The following is a 19,138-nucleotide window of genomic DNA, read 5'->3' on the forward strand; positions in this document are numbered from 1 at the left end:
TTGGATGCACACATGTGACTCCCATTAGCCTTAATGGGAGTTATATGTGTGCCTAGAGGTTAGACAAGACCTCTAAAGGTGCTGTTATGCTCTGTTGTATTAACGATCTCATAATTGCTGAGGTGCTGCACCTTTGCGTTGAAAGCAAACTAATTAAATCAGTCTAGTATAAGTTGGTATACTAACATACCTGGTATGTATGTGTTTTTTTCCTATGAGTCTCTCAGTACATAGGTGTGGAGGCCAAATCAAATGTGGAATTTAAATTTTAACTGTGACATGACTTTGTTTTTAAATATCTTTTTAAAATCTAAATGGTTTTGTGAATTTGATTTCTAAGGATGACTGTTTATGCTAATGCAGAGGAAGATGAATGCAATGTTTTATTTTATCATTAACATGTACACTGCGAAGAACTGAATTGATTCTTATTTTTGATGTTCCAAATCATGCGCTTTGAAAAAGGCAGTTAGGTCTAGAGGATTAATATGAATCTTGATGTTGAATTTTAATTATAGCTCTGTTGCTCATTTCTTCTAAGTGCCTTTAGACAAAGCACTTCACCTTTCTTTGATTTCCCCATATGTAAAATACCTGCTTGCTTCATAGTGATGTAGACATAAATTAATGTCTGTTCTCTGCTTTGAAAACATAAGACTAGTCCATCCAACTGTGTTCTACTGGCATAATAATGACAGCTCAGGAGGTGGGGAGGAAAAAAAAAAAAAAAAAGCCTAACCAAAAAACCTAGCAAAAGCCCTGGTGGAGATGTAGATCTGCTGACAAAACTAATTCTGTTCCATTACTTTATGATGCATAAGGCAGGGGAATTATACTTTTCTTTTTTTGGTGGAAGAGGTTGTACCGTAGGCAAATCATTTTATATTTTATACACATTAGATGTTTTTATTGATCAAAATCATGATTAGGATTTGACTGTTACTATTAATGTTTGTGTGCTGTCTTCTGTCACTGTTTACATAAGTTTGAAAATTAACTATGATGTAGTCGTCTTTGCAGGTATAAATCTGGTGAAAGAATGAATCTTAATATTTACTTTCTGGAGGAAAAGATTATGTGGTAACCTCCACAGTTTAAGTTTTTCTTTTCTTGTGTCAGGTGAAGGTACTTCATATATGCTCAATTTTGTGATTCAGTTCTGCTGTTTATGAAGTAACATAAAGATCTTGCATCTATTCTGATTAATTTTATTTTGCCTTTACGTGGTTCATAGTCTTTATTAGAAAACAACAAATTTCCAGTGGTATTGATGGTATTGTCTCAGTATCTTGAAATACATGGAAAAATCTTGTGAATGGTATTGTAAGTATACTTTCAGATTTTGACTCCAATGTATACAACGTGTGATACATTTATATCATTTTTCTTCATCATGTGAATTTCAAAGATTAATTTCAATGTATATCTATATCAAGTAACCTGAGTTTATTTCTCCATTACTCTTTTCTTTTAATGAAGAACTAGTTATTCCTCTCAGTGTTATATTAAGTATACATAGAACGTTGTTGAAGTTGAAAATGAAAGTTGAATCTAGCTCACTTCATTTTTAGTACATATGCTTATCCAGAAAAAGAGAAGGAACAGGTTTGTTTTATAACCCTTGCCAACTGCATACCTACCACCCCACCCTCGGAGATTTTAGTTGTGCTTCTGTGTACTTGAGGTTCTTTCTCCTAACTTTTTTTTTTTGATGACATACTGAGATAGGGATTGTGTCCTATGTCTTTTTATTGTCAAGCACCAGACCTCTCATGAAGGAAGCTTCTATGGGGGAAAAATACATATTTATTTTGGATACTAATAATAGACCAGTTTTCTAAGGAGAATAATCAACATCTTCAAAAACAATTTAGCTATTTTTTCTCTTTGTCTAGTATAACAATGCTTATATTATTTTTACCAGTATAATGGTTGTCACAAAGTGAGTGTTTTATTATATTCCCTGTCATTTAAGTGTGATTAAACGCTGGAGCAAGTTGCTCAGGCAGGATTTAGGGTGTTCATCCCCAGAGATGCTCAGAACTTGACTGGACACATACCTGAGCAACCTCCTGTAGTTCACCCTGCTTTGAGCAGGCTTTGGACAAGAGGTCCCTTCCAATCTCAACCATTCTGTGATTGTGTAATTTGTGTATTTTGTGAAGACTTTCATTGTATATCAATTCAAATATTTAAAATGGTAATTGAGGCTGAGTAGCCCTATTTTATCCCTATCTTTAATTTAAAAGCATGTAAGCAGAAGTAGTTAGCATAACGTGATTGGCCATGTGGAATGTTATAAGGCTAAATAATAGAATATATACAATGCACTGTACTGAATAAATTAGTTTTCTCAGAATGGAAAGACTGTACAAGGAATTGATATGCAAGCTTTTAATGCAAGCTGCTTTATATTTTAGCCTCAGTTGACATGCTACTAAACAAATATTGCAATAAATGCTATTTGCATTAATTACCTGTGTTTAATTTTCATGCATGAACTCCCAATTGCCTTAAAATTATTTTATATTAAGTATAATGATTTTATCTTAAGGTTTTAACAAGAAGGAATGAGGTAGACATTTTTATTTTTTTTTTTTTTGATATAATAGTTAAATTTTAACTAAGTCAGAAATATGAGGTGGTTTAATGGGAAGTTAAAATGTTGAAGTTGAGAACAAAAGCAGGATACTGGGATTCGTTTGAGTTATAGTCCGATTTTGAATCGATTATATAACTTCTAATCCTGGTTCATTAATGTTGTGATGTTACTGTATCCAGTCGCTTACCCCAGTTCTGTAGAAAGCTAGCCGAATAGGTAAACTAAAGTCAGTTTAGCCTTTCTGTTTTATAGTCCTGTGCCTTTGTTAACAGTTTCAAGCTTTAGGGGTCTGAAAGCTGGCATAGGTACTCTTCACTTTTGACTGTAGGTGCTACTAAAACAATACAAGTGGAAAACGGATCTGTGATACCATTTCAGTAACAATTCATTTGAACTTGCCCCAAGAGCTCTTAAGGATTTTAGAATCCTATCGATCATTAGGAAGTATTCCATAAAGTTGTTGTGTATGCCAACTGCATTAAAAGACACCAAAGGAAAAAGGTGTGCTGTGCTGCACGTGCTCAAATAATTGTGCTGTGCTGCATGTGCTCAAATAATTGTGAGGGTAATAAATAACTTTAGACTAATGATTCCTATACGAACTTAAATAATAATAATAATAATTAAAAAAAAAGAAAAAAAAGACATGAAAGCCTAATAATGCTTTTGGTAACCTGTACATTTATTACATCTACTTGCACACTTCATAGATAGAACAAAATATATGGCTTCATTTGTTAGTGGTTGTTGGAGAGATTGATTTGATGTGCTTTCTCTACTTGTGTTGATCCCAGGTACAAAAATTAGTACATTAGTACAAAAGTTGTAGACATTATGCATGGAAATAGGCTAAAGAAAGACAAGAGCCTTTCTTGATTTATTCTTTTCTTTTCTTCTTTTATAATCAAATTTGAATTATTTCTGTCCCTTTTATTTTTGTTTGTTTTTTTTTTTCAGTAAGATGACAGAGTCCAACTTTGTATTCTTTTATAAGAGAATAGTTCGTTCCATTCAGTTCATTGTGCAACTAATGTCACAGAAAAATCCTATAGGAATTCAGTGCTGTGTAACTCAATTTTCATAAGCCACTGTTGATCATAACTGGATTAAATGGGCTAAGTTCTGAATGAACTTATGTAATGGTAAACAGTAGTATTTGTTGTTTTTTCTAGGGTGTTAGTAAAAAACTAGGGTACTATGTTTTCATCAAACTGATAGAATTTTCACGTTATGGATTATTTCAAGTTAGAGGAGATTATCAGCAAGTATGTTCTTTGTGATGTAATGGAAGAAAAAAATATGAATATTCATGCAATTATACATGCAAAATCAACTAAGTTATGCAGATACCTAAAAGGAGGAGGAGAACTGGATTTTAGAGGAAACCTCTGTGTTCTGATATCAACAGCAACTTAGATCACGTTGGTATCACATCAGAATAATGTTTTACAGCCTCTGCCAATTTAAAAATCAAATGGATGTTAGATTTGTATAGAACAACATGTTTGACTGACAGAAAAGGCTGTTATAGATGGATGTGATGTTCTATCCTTGTATAACAAGGGTTTTGACTGACAGTTTAACAATAGTACACTTTCTATCCCATATATTCTAAATGATTATTATTACAGTACAAAACATTTTTGCACTTGCTGTATATAGATAACGTACACTTCTTGTGTAATAACATTCAAGAAGAGAGGGTTTCTTTTATGTCTTAGAGATGATGACAATTAATGAAGGTTCTGTCTGACACTTATAACCAATGTCAAGGATTGCTATTGTGGTGCATGGTAATGTAAAAACTATTGGGTACTTAGCTCCCAGTGAAGGATCAGCATAACTCTTGACACATGCTATATGGTGGATGAAATAAATCTCCTTGGAGAGCAATAGAAATATTTCTTAAAATGAAGAGCACCCTTTCTGTCTTATAATCCTTCTTTTCAGCTTTGTAGTTCTTTGCATATCTGTAAAATGCAGTTTTAATCTGAAAAGTTACTGTTTGAAATGGTACTTATTAATGCAACAAATTTGCTTTCTGTGCTTTTCAGTCAACATTGCTCTGATATGAGGCTGAAGATGATTCTTCAGAACAGTGGCTAGAGATAAGGAAGGTATGCTTTGTCTCGTTTGTAGGTATGTGTCTCATTTTCTTTTGGGGAAGCACCTTTTTGTAGTATCTTTCTCATTTTAAGATTGACACTTCAGGTTCTTGGCAGTTTTTGTCCTTTAGATCTTTGCAGAATTATGTACACTAACTTGATTCTCAAACCATAGGTGTCTCTGACTTTGTACAGATTTTAATGAAAGCAAGTATACTACAGTGTTTACATTATATTTGATGATTATACAAAGGTAAACATTAAAATCCAAACTTCTTTGTAAACTTCACTTCAGCATTGCATGCAGCTAATGAAGAAAGCATGCTATTTTATCACCCTCACAATGAAATATGCCAAAAAAGATTTAAATGAATAAAAAATGGGGCCATGCATGTTTATCAAGACAAGTCTCACTTTTATCTGTCTGATTATCTAGACAGGGAAAACTTGGTAAATACAAAGATTGCTTTTGCTGTATTGATTTTATAAATTGGCCTACTGTGAAGGATATTTTTCTTAAATGACTTTGAATTTGGTAATGGAATTAAATAGTTTGATTTAATAATTTTAATAAAAATTGTAGTTTTATCAATATGAATTGCAAAGTTTTTAAGTGAAGCCAACTAAAACAAAAACAACAACAACAACAAAAAACAGTTTTCATCATGTGGAGTTATATTGATTTTCACATAGTTCATTGTGATCTGCTACTTAGTTTGAGAGAGAACTAATGACAGTCATCTATATTTGCACTGACTTCTACAGGTTGTTAAAGCATGTGCTTTGCTGACCACTGAAAACTGAGAATTATAGACTCAGATTGTGTTCAAGTTTCTGAGCAGGATACATCCTGCTTCTACATTATTTAGGTACAGAATTGTCTGTTACTTCCTCTCAGCTGACCACATCTGTCCATGTCCCTCTTGTTTAACATCTTTTCCTGGCATCTTTTTTCTTCTTGCTATCATTGCTTTACTGTCTGTTCTGACTTTGCTCATTGTCCTTCATAAGTAAATATGTGAATATGTGTCTAAAACTGTCTCATCTTAGTTCCTCCCTAGTTTCTTGTGCTTTTTTTTTTCTTTTTTTCTTTTTTTCTCTGACCTTTTACATCACTGTTTCAGTAGAAGTTGTCTATCTAATCTACCTAAATTGTCTTTGGTCTTTCTTCCTTCTGTTATGCTTCCGTCATATGTGAACTCTCAGTGCTCAATTAGTGAAAGAACAAAATGCACAAAAGATGTTCCCTTGCTGTCTTTTCTTGTCTTTGGCTTTGTTACAGCCTGGAACACAGACAACAAGGGAATGGATTAGCTCCTTCATCTCCAAGTTGTAGAACACTTAGTAGGGATAGTTTTTTTTTTTTTGTTTTTTTTTTTTTTAGAGACTTTTTCTTTTGGAATGAATTTTCTGCTGAACATACGCAAAATATAATTTGCAGAGATTCACAACTTGCCCAAAGGTGAGAAACGGTGCAAGGTTTGGGAAAATATTATTTTGAGATAGTTCATCACATATGCCTTATTTCAATCTCTTGCATTAAATAATGAGTATGATTTTCCTTTAAAAACATTTCCTGACTTTTGATAAAGACAAAACATTTCCTATGTACTTTGTTTTTTAACTGCCAGCTTAGTTACGTTTTTTCACCTGGGGAGCTGAAATATTAGTTTCTTTTTAGTTGGGCAAAGTCTGACATCTTGGAAGCATTTGTTGTACAAAGAACAGCACTTATAAATAACTGTAAGGGAAATACACACACATTTGTAAAGTTGTGTATTGTCTTTATGTAGCAAAGTTTTCATAGTGAGGGTCTGCAGGGGCAGCCTCTGTGAGAAGTCTAGAATGTGAGACAGCCCTGCAGACACTAAGGTCAGTGCAGAAGGAAGGCAGAAGGCACTCCAGACACCAGAGCTGAAGTTGTCCTGTGGCCTGTGGAGGAGGCCCATGGTGAAGCAGGCTGCAGCCCATGGGTCCCATACGGTGCAGATCTCCACACTGCAGTACATGGAGGAGCCCCCGGTGGAGCAGGTGGATGTGGCCTGGAGGAGGCTGCGGCCCATGGAGAGCGCCCGCAGGAGCAGGCCCCAGGCTGGAGCTGCAGCCTGTGGAGAGGAGCCCACGCAGGAGCAGGGAATGTGGGGGGAGCTGCTGCCTGTGCATAACTGTCTGTTCCTGACCTGTATTGGAGCAGTTCTGAAAGAGCAGCTGCATGGGAGGGACCCCACACTGGAGAAGGGGAAGAGAGTGACTGTGAAGGAATGGCAGAGACTCTGGCGGTTTTACTCAGGTGGCAGCCAAGCTCCACCACAATCACTCTTTCACTCCCCCTTCTCAAAGGGAAAGGGGGAGAAAATACGATGTAAAGGGCTCAAGGGTTGAGATAAAGACAGGGAGATCGCTCAACAATTATCATGGGCAAAACAGACTCAGAGTAGGGAGACTAGTAAGTTTTATTGCCTTTTACTAACAAGCTAGAGAAGTCAGAAACAAAGGAAAGAAACCAAAAACACCTTCCTACTATCCACCCTCTTGCACCTCCTCCTCCTGAGTGGTGCTGGGTAATGGGGGAATGAGCTCCGTGGTCAGTCTGTAACACTTCATCTCTGCTGTTCCGTCATGGTCACTCTCTGCCCCTGCTCCATGTGGGGTTCCCAAACTTATCCTTCCCAAACTGATCCTGCATGGGCTTCTCACAGGCAGCAGCTCTTGAAGAGAGTTCTTGAAGAACTTCTCCAAATGTGGGTCTGTACCCCAGTTCATCCACCAGAACCAAACTGCTCCAACATGGTTCCCCCACAGGCAGCAGCTTGTGCCAGGTCACCTGTTCCTGTGTGGTCCCATCTTCATGGACTACAGGCCTGGCCTGGAATCTGCTCCACTGGGGGTTCTCCACAGGCTGCAGCCTCCTCCAGTGCAGGTTCACCTGCACAACTGTGGTCTCCTTCATGGAGATCTGCACCACCGTGGTACCTCATGGGCTGCAGAAGGACACATTGATCTGTTAGAGTGGTCCAGAGGAGGGCTACAAAGATGATCAAGGGGTTGGAGTGCCTCTCCTACAAAGAAGGGCTGAGCGAGCTGGGGCTGTTCAACCTACAGAAGAGAAGACTCTAGGGTGACCTCATTGCAACCTTTCAGTACTTAGAGGGGACTTAAAAAGGATAGGGAGCAACGCTTTGCTCAATCAGATAATGACAGGACAAGGGGGAATGGTTTTAAACTAAAAGAGGGGAGATTTAGATGAGATGTTAGGAGGAAATTCTTCACTCGGAGGGTGGTGAGGCACTGGAACAGGTTGCCCAGAGAAGCTGTGGATGCCCTAGAGGTGTTCAACGCCAGGTTGGATGGGGCCCTGGGCAAACTGATCTAGTGGGTGGCATCCCTGCAGGGGCGTTGGAACTAGATGATTGTTGTGGTTCCGCTCGAGTGGGCAGCCGAGCTCCACCACAGCCGCTCTCTCACTCCCCCTCCTCAAAGAGGAATGGGGAGAAAATATGTAAAAAGGGCTCAAAGGTTGAGATAAGGACGAGAAAATCACACAGTAATTATTGTAACGGGCAAAACAGACTTGGCATAGGGAGATAGTAAGTTTTATTGCCTTTTACTAACAAGCTAGAGAAGTGAGAAACAAAGGAAAGAAACCAAAAGCACCTTCCCCCCCGTCCACCCTCTTCCACCTCCTCCCCCCTGAGCGGCGCAGGGGAACGGGGGAATGAGGGTTACGGTCCGTCTACAGCACTTCTTCTCTGCCGCTCCTTCTCGGTCACTCTCATCCCCTGTGCTGTGGGGTCCCACCCACGGGATACAGTCCTTGATGAACTGATCCGGCGTGGGCTTCCCACAGGCAGCAGCTCTTCCAGAACTGCTCCAGATATGGGTCCGTACCACGGGGTCCATCCCTCAGGAGAAAACTGCTCCAACCTGGCTCCCCCACAGGCAGCAGCTCCTGCCAGGTCACCTGCTCCTGTGTGGTCTCCTCTCCACGGGCTACAGGTCCGGCCTGGAATCTGCTCTGGCAGGGGTCTTCCACAGGCGGCAGCCTCCGTCGGTGCAGGGCCACCTGCTCCACTGTGGTCTCCTCCACGGGCTGCAGAATGGAACCCTGCTCCACCGTGGTACTCCATGGGCTGCAGGGGGACATCCTGCTTCACCATGGTCCTCACCACAGGCCACAGGGGACTTCTGCTCCGGCGCCTGGAGCACCTCTCCCCCTCCTGTACTGACCTTGGTGCCTGCAAGGCTGTTCCTCACTCCTTTCACTCTCTCAGCTGCTGTGTGGCGCAGCGTTTTTTTCCCTGTCTTAAATATGCTCTCACAGAGGCGCAAAACAACATCGCTTATTGGCTCAGCTCTGGAAAACAATGGGGCCCTTCCCAAACATGGGGCAGCTTCTAGATCCTTCTCACAGAAACCACCCCTATGGCCCCCCTGCTACCAAAACCTTGCCACGTAAACCCACTACAATGATCTTTGAGGTCCCTTCCAACCCAAGCCATTCTATGATTCTATGACAGGCAGGGGGGATGAGGGGGATGCATCACTGTCTATGTCAGTCAGCAGCTGGAGGGCATGGAGCTCTGCCTGGGGATGAATGAGGAGCTGAGAGCTAATGGGTCAGGATTAAAAGGAGGGCAGAGATAGGTGACATAGTGGGGTCCGCTACAGGCCATCTGATCAGGAGGACCAAGTAAATGAGGTGCTCTATAGACAGCCTGCTCCACCACGGCCCTCTCCACAAGCCACAGAGGAACTTTGTCTCCAGCACCTGGAGTGCCTTCTCCCCCTCTTTCTGAACTGACAATGATGTCTGCAAGGCTGTTTCTCACTCCTCACTCTCCCAGCTGCTGTTGTGTTGTGCAGCAGTTTTTTGGTTTTTGTTTTTTCTTTTTCTCTCCTTTCTAAAATCTGTTCTCACAGATGCGCAAACATCAGTTATTGGCTCAGCTCTGGGCAGTGGCAGGTCCTTTTGGAACCTACTGAAACTGGTTCTTATGGGGCAGCTTCAGGATTCTTCTCACAGAAGCCACCCCTGCTGCCCACTGCTCCCACAACCTTGCCACATAAACCCACTACAGAAACAAAGCATTACAGACTGACTGCAGTCCCCATTCCTCTGAGCTGCTCAGGGATAGGAGGTAGAAGAGGGTGGATGGAAGGGCAAGTGTTTTTAGCTTGCTTTCAGTTTTCTCACTGCTCTAGTCTAGTAATAGGCAATAAATTACATTAATCTCTCTATGCTGAATCTATTTTGCCTGTGGTGAGTGGTCTCCTTGTCCTTATCTCAACCCTTGAATCATTTTTCATCATATTTTCTCTCTGCCTGTCTTTGAGGAGGGGCAGTGAGAGAGATGTTGTGGTGGAGTTTAGCTGCCCATCAGGGCGAAACCACCACAAGTTATATTATTTTCTTTTTTTTTTTTTTTTAATTTTAAATTAATCTCCTTAGCAGAGAGGTTTCCTCTCGGAATAGAGACACGATTCTAGTCTCATAGATAATATTTAATTTGCAAGATAGTGTAATGAAAATATGTTAATAGCTTTTTCAGTAAGTTAATAGCTTTCAAATTCTTACTAATTAGTTTGTTAAAATATTCTATTGGTAAAATACTTCTTTTTTTCTCTGGTAAAACTTAAAAATGTAGGTCTTATAGGGACCATCTTGTGAATAGTAAGGGCAGAATGAGAAGTAGTAACAAAATTGTTTAAAAAGAAATAATTAGCAAGTGAGTGATAAAGGAAGCTGCCATAATTTGCATCAAAGATCACTTTCTGTCATTTTACAGCAAAATCTGATATAGTGTACAAGTGGATCTTGCACAGAAAGTAAGCGTTCTTTGGAACAAGGATGAGAAGGCAAAATTCTTGCGATGGCACACTTGGTCCCAGGTGTCTTGGACACCTGACTACCTGCTGCTGCAGGAGGGATGGGTAGTATCCCATTGTCAGCCCATCCTTGGTGGCTAGGGTGCCATGGAATTAAAGCATATGTCTTCATAATTGATTTTTGTATCCTAGGTCCCCTACGTTCTGACATTGTAAAATCTAGGTTTACTTCTCTCTTTCTGTGGCATTGTTTAGTAGTACCTTCAGATAACCCTCTTCAGGGCTATCTAAAGCAATGCCACTTATGTCCTTATACATTCAGTCCTCTGATATCCCTTAAATCACCATGCAGTTTTTTTTCATTTCTTTCTTATGTCCCTTTAAAAACTTGTAGTACCCTCAGATTCCTTTTGCTTCTATCAGCTGAGCAAAAGGCATCATGTGCTGTGTCTTATTACAAACGATACTTGTGTTTAATACAGGAATACAAGTGCTGAATGGCCTGCTGCCTGTCTCCCTATTCTACCATCAGTCAAGAAATTGATAGAGATTATTTCCACTGTTTTTTTTTCTTCACCCTCCTCTGTACCACACAAGTTTTAATGTTTTTGGCAATTCAGTTGCTTTAAGTTTTCATGGAAGTAGGTCACTGGATTAAAATTTAAGCTAGTATAGTATATGAAACAATCCAGAGTTGCAGAATTTTACTTGAGATAACTGATTATGAACCAGCATGAATCTCTGATTGTGATGAGAAAAAGAAAATGATGAGCAATTAGACAAACACTTCCATAAGCATATTCTCACCTGCTTCCCAGTACAAGTACATTTTGCTGTGAGTTGTACTCAGTCCATGTGAATACCTCTGGTATGGCAATGGGCATCAAAGCCTCCTTTGATTCAGGTGGTTTGTGTAATGGATTCTGTCTGCTACTTTGTGTTAATGGTTCCTGTAATCCTGCAAGCCACTGTCCCAAAGGGGTGTTCATGCCCTGTCTAGTGGCTAGAGAACATTAGGAACCTTGGCGGTGTCCCTGCCTTACTGTGAGTGGCCCTTAGTCACTGTCCCTCAGTTGTGTCCGTACTGCTTTTGGCTTACAGTGTCACACCACCACCAAGTGCATCTCTAGCCCCTCACAGCTGCCTCTGTCTTAGATATGGCTAAGCAGAGATGCTGTGCACTTTTCTGATTCTGTTTTTTTGTTTGTTTCCCCATCAATTTTATCTTCTGTGGGACAGGCTGGACCAGCACATAGCAGTTCATGACTTCCTGCCATACAGGTCCCCGTTACAGCCCATGATATTTAAAGCCTGTAACATATGCACAGTACTACTAGATAAAACAGATCGAATGATAGATACATGACATAGATGTGTACCATTTGTTTCCTTACAGAAATATTGGGGGGGGGGGAAAGAAAAAAATGAAGGGCGAAGCTGGAGAAGGGCCTGGAACACAAGTCCTCTGAGGAACAGCTGAGGGAACTGGGGTTGTTTAGTTTGGGGAAGAGGGGGCTCCAGGGACACATTATTGCTCTTTGCAACTACCTGAAAGGAAGTTGTGGGCAGCTGGGGGTCAGCCTTTTCTCACAGGTAAGTAGTGATAGGAGTAGAGGGAATGGCCTCAAGTTGCGCCAGTGGAGTTTTAGTTTGGAGATTAGGAGACATTTTTCAGAAAGAGTAGTCATGCATTGGAACGGGTTCCCCAGGGAAGTGGTGGTGTCACTGTCCCTGGGGGTGTTTAAGGAAAGGTTGGACCTGGCACTTAAGGACATGGTTTAGTGGGGTGACATTTGTAGTAGGGTGACAGTTGATCTTGAAGGTCTTTTCTGACCTTAATGATTCTATGGCATTCTGCGCAGTGTGTGGTGCATGAGTTATCCAAAACATTAAATTTTCCTCTGCTGTTTTCTCCTAAAAGGTAAGATATTTACATTAACGCTCATGGGATGAATAAGATGCTTACTGTGAAGGGAGAGATTTTTCAGTGAATTTCAGTCTCATACAAGTATTTAACAGGAATCTTCCTCAAAGAATGCTGTTAAACAGCAAAGACCAGAGGAGAAATTGCATTTGACATCCCATCTGTTATACATTTTTAAATTGGTGGTTCCATCTTACAGTTGTTTTAATTCATAAATAAGCAGTTAACTGTACTCATTAGATAAAAATAAATACATATTGTTCAGACTTGCATTTGGTTCTTAGGAATATGAAAATTTGGTGAAGATGTGAATTTTCTGTTTAGAATTCCAGCTTTCTGTTTGTTCAGACTTTTCTCAAATGGCTTACTTTATTCTGACTAATGTTAACACTTCAGAAAATGCCATCCTTCTCTCTGAACAGACTATCTCATTTTACTTATGTTACAATTGGTTAGGCCATGTTTCTTAAATCTTAATAGCATTATTTTTGTTCTGGAAAATAATTTCCTGGTTCCATACTTTGGTGAAAATATTTCTTTTTGTTCGTCGTAACATCATAGTATGTCAGCATTTTCCCAGCAAGGTAGTCCTCAGGGAGTCCTATGTATAGTTATTGCTTTCATATGAAATCTGTTTTGGTCAAGTATGATACTATTTTAGGTCTCTCATAAGGACATAGGACATATATGGAATTCAGTTTTGTATAGAATGTCAATTTCTAAAACATTCATATAATAATTATCCATTACTTTAAAATGTGTTGGTGCTTTGTAAAGGAGAGAAAGTCCAGTTCACATGGGGAAAAGGACGGAGCTGTAGAAAAGTATTATGTTTTAACTGAGAGAATAATTAACAAAAATAATTTCACTTCTTCCAGTCTTTCTGAGAGTCTTGAGTTTATAGAAGGAATTGAATGAGGCAAAGAAGTTTGTTTAACAAACAGGGTTAGAATTGTACAAGGAGTTAAAATTTGTCTTGGTCAGCTTCCAAAAGCTATATCCTAAAGGAAACCATGTTGTTAGTATGTTATAGAACCTTTAACCTCTAGTTCAGTCTAAACTTCTAATAAAAGTAAGAAAGCTTGCCTTTTTCCTCAGCAGTTCCTTGGGGCTACTTTTTCAAACATTTGGATTCCCCATAATTGTTTTTATTTCAATACATATAAAGTGACATGCGCACACTTGTTATGACAATTAGGGGAAGAGAAAAAGGAAGAATGATGAAATAATGTAGAACGGTGAGGAACATTTTTTTTAACTCTTTTTTTTTTTTTTTTTTTTTTTTTTTTACTTTTTAACTCAAGTGAAAATTTTGAACAAGGTGATCCTTTTTTAATGGTATGGGCTTAATTTGTCTTTTATTTGCATATGAACTAAAAATAAGAATTTCAGTTCTGCATAAATCATCTAGGTGACCACAATAGAGTTTTGCTTCAAACAGCTGAAGATTTTGAAAGAGAGTTCAGTGACAAAGCTCCTGTGGATGCTGTCATTTTGATAGTAGACTAAATAGTTAACTCAGTTGTGATGATCTTATATTGCTGTAAACAGAATTCTCTTTGTATTTTTTTTTCCCAGCTTTGTGGTTGCTTGTTATTCTCTCTTTTTATTCCTGTGTATGTTTTTTCCCATATCCTTCTCCATATGATTTGAGTTTACTGATTCTCCAAAATATTTGCTAAAATAGATTATATCTTCTCCCTCACAACACCGTGATTGAGAAAAAAGAAGCTTAAGAAAAGCTTTAATTAAAACTTGCAAAAACCTAAAGGAGGTAGCTGATAGTAGGCTCGTGCTTATAGTAGAAAACTAAGCACGTCAATGGACATTAAGTGAAATTTGGCAGATTTAGGTGAGATTTAATTTTTATAGTGAGGGTACTCACTATGCCTGTTGAACAAATGCTGTAGGAATATGATAGACTCTTTAGAGTCGGAATTGGAATTGGAATTGGGGGTGATTTAACACTATGGTATGACAGGTCAGCAAAAAAAAAAAAAAAAGAGTAACCAGCTAAAAATGATGCTAGTGTCAGTTTCAATGACTCTTTATCTCATATTTTGACTTGTATGGAGTTGGTAGATCAGTAGGCTACTAGTATTGTTAGCCATACTTATTTTCTCTTTTTGTGGGGAAAAGGTTTGACAAATGTGAAGTGACCACTCCAGCATCTCTTCAGCCCCTTTATTATGTTGTTTTCCAACAAGAAAGCAAAGTGACTGGGCTACAAATGGAAAGAAAGCACTCGTTTCATCCTTCACTTACAGACGAAATATGTCTAATTTTATTAGGGCATTCACATGGTGTAATTAAACCTTTGCATTGTTTCCTGTTTATAGGGATACAAAGATGACCACATACAAAAAACAAACAAAACGATCTGTCAGTTCACAGTGCAACAACAGATGTGAAGGTCAGGAGTATGATACATGTGTAAGGGAAGAGAGGTTTGCACCAAATGCTGGTACTGTTGAACAGGACCTTAATCCTATGCCATTCTTCTGTGCTTAGAGAGAGAGAAATGCTCCTGCTCTTCAGAATAGGTGCTTGATTCTCAAGAAATGGAAGTCAGTGGCAGTAGAGATTAGAGGTAGCCATCCAAACCTTTGAACAGGAAGCAGCTGTCAGCTGCAGGAGGCAGCAAGTTTCCAGAGAACCACTTTTTTGGAGTCAGCCATGTTGATAGCCATGTCTTGCAGGTTCTCTGCCATGTATACCTATGCATAAAGCAAAATGTAAATATGAGATACTGGATGTTTTATGTCTTCTAAAAAAATAAAATAAAAATCTTGACTTGTATTTGCATGAAGGTATTAATGCTTACATCTACATTTAACTGTAATATGATTCAAGATGAAGAGCTATAAAAAGGATTCTAAAATGTAACTCAAATATTTTGACTTAATTGTTCTTTATCTGAAACAAATTTGACGATGCTTATGAATTACTAGATATCCTTTCTAAGTTCCATATAATAGTATTTTCTTCAGCTCTATCTCTGTGTCATGTAAAGTCTAGCTGAGCTAACAAGTAGCCTGTCACTTTTGGGCACGGCTGATGTTTCTACTACCCTGGGACCAATTTCTAGAGTTATAGAAGATAACTTTGCCAGTTGATGGGGACAGCTAATGCTATTCTAAAGCTAATGCTGTTGTCTAAATGGATTACTCTCATTAATTTAAAAAGTTAGATCTGTGAGGTGAACCCTGTTTTGATGTCAAACAGTACTTTTTTTTCTTATTAATTTACTGTTTACTTAATGATATCCAATGCTTGCTTTCAGTACTGTTTAATACCTTTCTCCACTCAGTGAGAAGATGCACTTCTGCTTTTAACTGTTTCAACTTTTTTGCCACTAATACGGCTTTTGCCATTAAAGTTTTGTGTAGTGTGGTAGTTTTTGATGGTGCATTTTTGAAGACAATGCACTACATCCACAAAAACTTTTCCAGACATCACAATTAAAACAAGGACATTTTAAACATTAACGATATCTCAAACCATTAAAAATAAAATATGTCCTTCATATAAAGAACAAATAGCTTGAATAAACAAGGTTGAATTTAAATTTTAACTTGAAATATATTTTGAATTTGCCTGCTAATTCGTACATATATAAGAAATATACATGAATCTGTCATCTTATATGACTACATTATTTCTGCTGTTTATACCTGGTTACCTAGAATGAAACAGGCAATTATAATGATGTATCAATGAGGTACTGTCAAATATTGGGTTTCTTTCTGTGAAGCAAAATCAAGAATGGAAAATTCAGTGTTATACAGCATGATATTTTTATTCTTTAGTGTTAAAATTTAAATAACTAGCATATTAGTTATAATTTCTATCTTCAAAATTGGATGTTCTTCCTAATATGTGAGTAATAAGTTGGACGTATGTGTGCCATGTGATAACTTCTGCGTGCTGTGCCAGGAAAGGACCTAAGCTTGACTGCCTATAACAGGTTAATTTTCCCTCTGTGAATGTAAAAGGAAGCAAAGTAGAAATCAATGTAAAAAACATGTTAACATTGCTATAAAATATAATAAAAAAAAACCACCCCCAACGTTTTAGTTGAATTATCCTACTCTACAGAGACAATAAAATTACGATTTGATTTTATAGTACTTAATCCAGTATTTTGGATTATATAAAGTATACATATATATGTAATACAATGCAAAACATTTATATTTAGGAAATTGAAATAAAACCCTTCAAAATTCATAGCTTTAAATGTTATTAAATGAAATGTATTCAATACAAGTAAATTTCTTACCTTTAGATGTTCTTAATATATGCTCCTTTTGATGAACAACAATATAAAACAATCATGAGAATAACAGAGCCATAAAGCATGAACATTTAAAGTACCACATTTGTTTAAGCTCCAGTTAAATGAAAAGCCAAACCCAAGAATCCTACAGGTGTTCAGCAAGGTGTGGTTGTGATCTGACTACTCTACTCATTTTCTCAAAGTTGAAAAACTTTTTTGTACCTAATAGAAATGTTTGAAAGTCATGGATAGTTGCAGCAGGATTTACCAAATGCTGACATAACAAATGCAAGTAGAACTAAGAAGCAGAAGCACTGAGGTGAGCTGCATACCATTTTGAAGCTGTTCGTACTCTAATGGTACTCTGTTATGAGTGGTGTGCGTTAGCAGTCTGAGAACCTGTGGTGTAAGAAACATTACATGGGCCTCCGAATCATTTATTTTCTCTGTTCATCTTTCTACGAACATTTTCATTGCTAAGTAGGACTTGCTCTGCTAGTCTTAAATGATGAGTAAAGAAAGAGTGGGAGCTTTGGAACCAAACCATTTGGCACTGGAGCTATGTGAGGATTGCTTAATGTGTGGATTGAGGACATGAGACAATTGCAGAGTAATAGACATTACAGATGGAAAAAGACCTGTTAGGTCATCCAGTCTGTCTCCTTACCAATTCAGGACTATTCCCTATAGAACATTTTCCAACATTTTGTCTAGTTTGGTTTTAAATATCCCAAATGATGGAGATTCCACTGCTTCCCTTGGGATGCTTTTGTACTGCTTTGCAAATCTCATTGCCAAGTAGTTTTTCATGATATTCAGCTGCATATTTTTTTTTCTGTACTTATTTATTACTGCTTGTATTTTATTTTTCTTTTCTAAGCAATTCTTTAATAATTCAAAATATTAACCATATAAATATTATGTGTTATTATTAATATCAAAGTGACTGTATGTATTGCCTATCAATCCTCTGCAGGGAAATTGTGTTTTTAATTTTGCAGTGTTTTCCTTTACAAGCAATATTGCCAGCTCTAATCATTTTCATTGGCCTTCTCAGTACACTTAACCTGTTACTTTGCACCTGAACTCCTCTTCATAGTGAACCTTCTACCATTTCCTTATGGACAAATAAAATGTTAGGAAATACTTTGTGTGTGTTGATATGGATCACTGAGATTAGTGTTTCCATACTAATTCTAAAATGCATGGTGATAGTTCAACAATGGAAAGAAGGAACGGTCACAGTTTAACTATTAAATGTTCCCGTGTATACATTATTGATATTCCTCTGTTATGATATGTTAGCAATGTGGAAGTAAGTCCTTAATGCTTAAATGACTTTTTGCTAAACAACTCTGTGTATAACCTCTGGAAACTAATCACTTTGAAAAATTTTGTTCATGTTAAGTGCCTAGCAGAGCTACAAAATCCTGACAGTACGCAGCACTTGTTGTGTATCTGCAACGTCAACTGAGAATATTATTTTTTATGTTGTCCATTTTGGACTTCTTCAGGGAGATTTCCACTGTTTCCAAGATAGCTCATGCATATGCTATCTCAGTGTTTCTGTGGTGCATATCTGATGAAGGCTACCAGCTCATTCAACCTAAATGGAGGGGGGAAAAAAAAAAGTAAGACAATGCTGCAAAAACAAGTAAAACCTTTCCTGATCAGTGAATATCCTGGAATGTTCCTGTTATGATGCCAAGCATATCCTTGAAAATGGCAGCTGTTATTATACTTCTGTCACATTTTCAAGATGAGTATCGTATCTGTTGCAACAAAATGTACACGTGTTCCATTTTTTTCTATGCCCTGAAACTGCAGAAACAGAGATGAAGTACACTGCAAGTTCCTGCAGAAAGGGTCTTCTCTATCCCTTCCCTCAGCTGAATGCATCTATGGTTCCAAATCTGAACAGGCAGTATTTGGGATTCCTGTGTGAACCAAGGAGATATTTTCTTGGATGTTATCTTGTCTCTTGCAGGCCATAGTTCCATTCTAACACACATACTGCTTGAAAAACAGATGTTACAGGACAGAAAGCAAGCTTGAAGGTTCTTGCTAAGTTTAAAGGGCTTAATTTTCTGTTTGATGTTGATAAGAACAGTACTTCTTATCTGATGTTAACAAAAGACATATACTTGGAAATTCTTGCTGTTCTGGATGTGCCACTGGAGATTGTTATTAAAATGATTACTGGTGATATCCTAGTTTTCAGTGATTTGGTCAATATTAAGTATATAATTTATTTTCCAAATACATAGTGCAATTCAATATTCTGGATACATTTAGCTGTAACCGGAATTTCTCTTGTATGCTGACACAGAAAACAGTGTACCGACCCAGGAAAGAATTTTCTATGTCTATGTCCTCCTCCTGTTACCCTGTAATTTTTAATT

Source organism: Netta rufina (assembly GCF_964035555.1).
Source record: "Netta rufina genome assembly, chromosome: 2".
Lineage (NCBI taxonomy): Eukaryota > Metazoa > Chordata > Aves > Anseriformes > Anatidae > Netta > Netta rufina.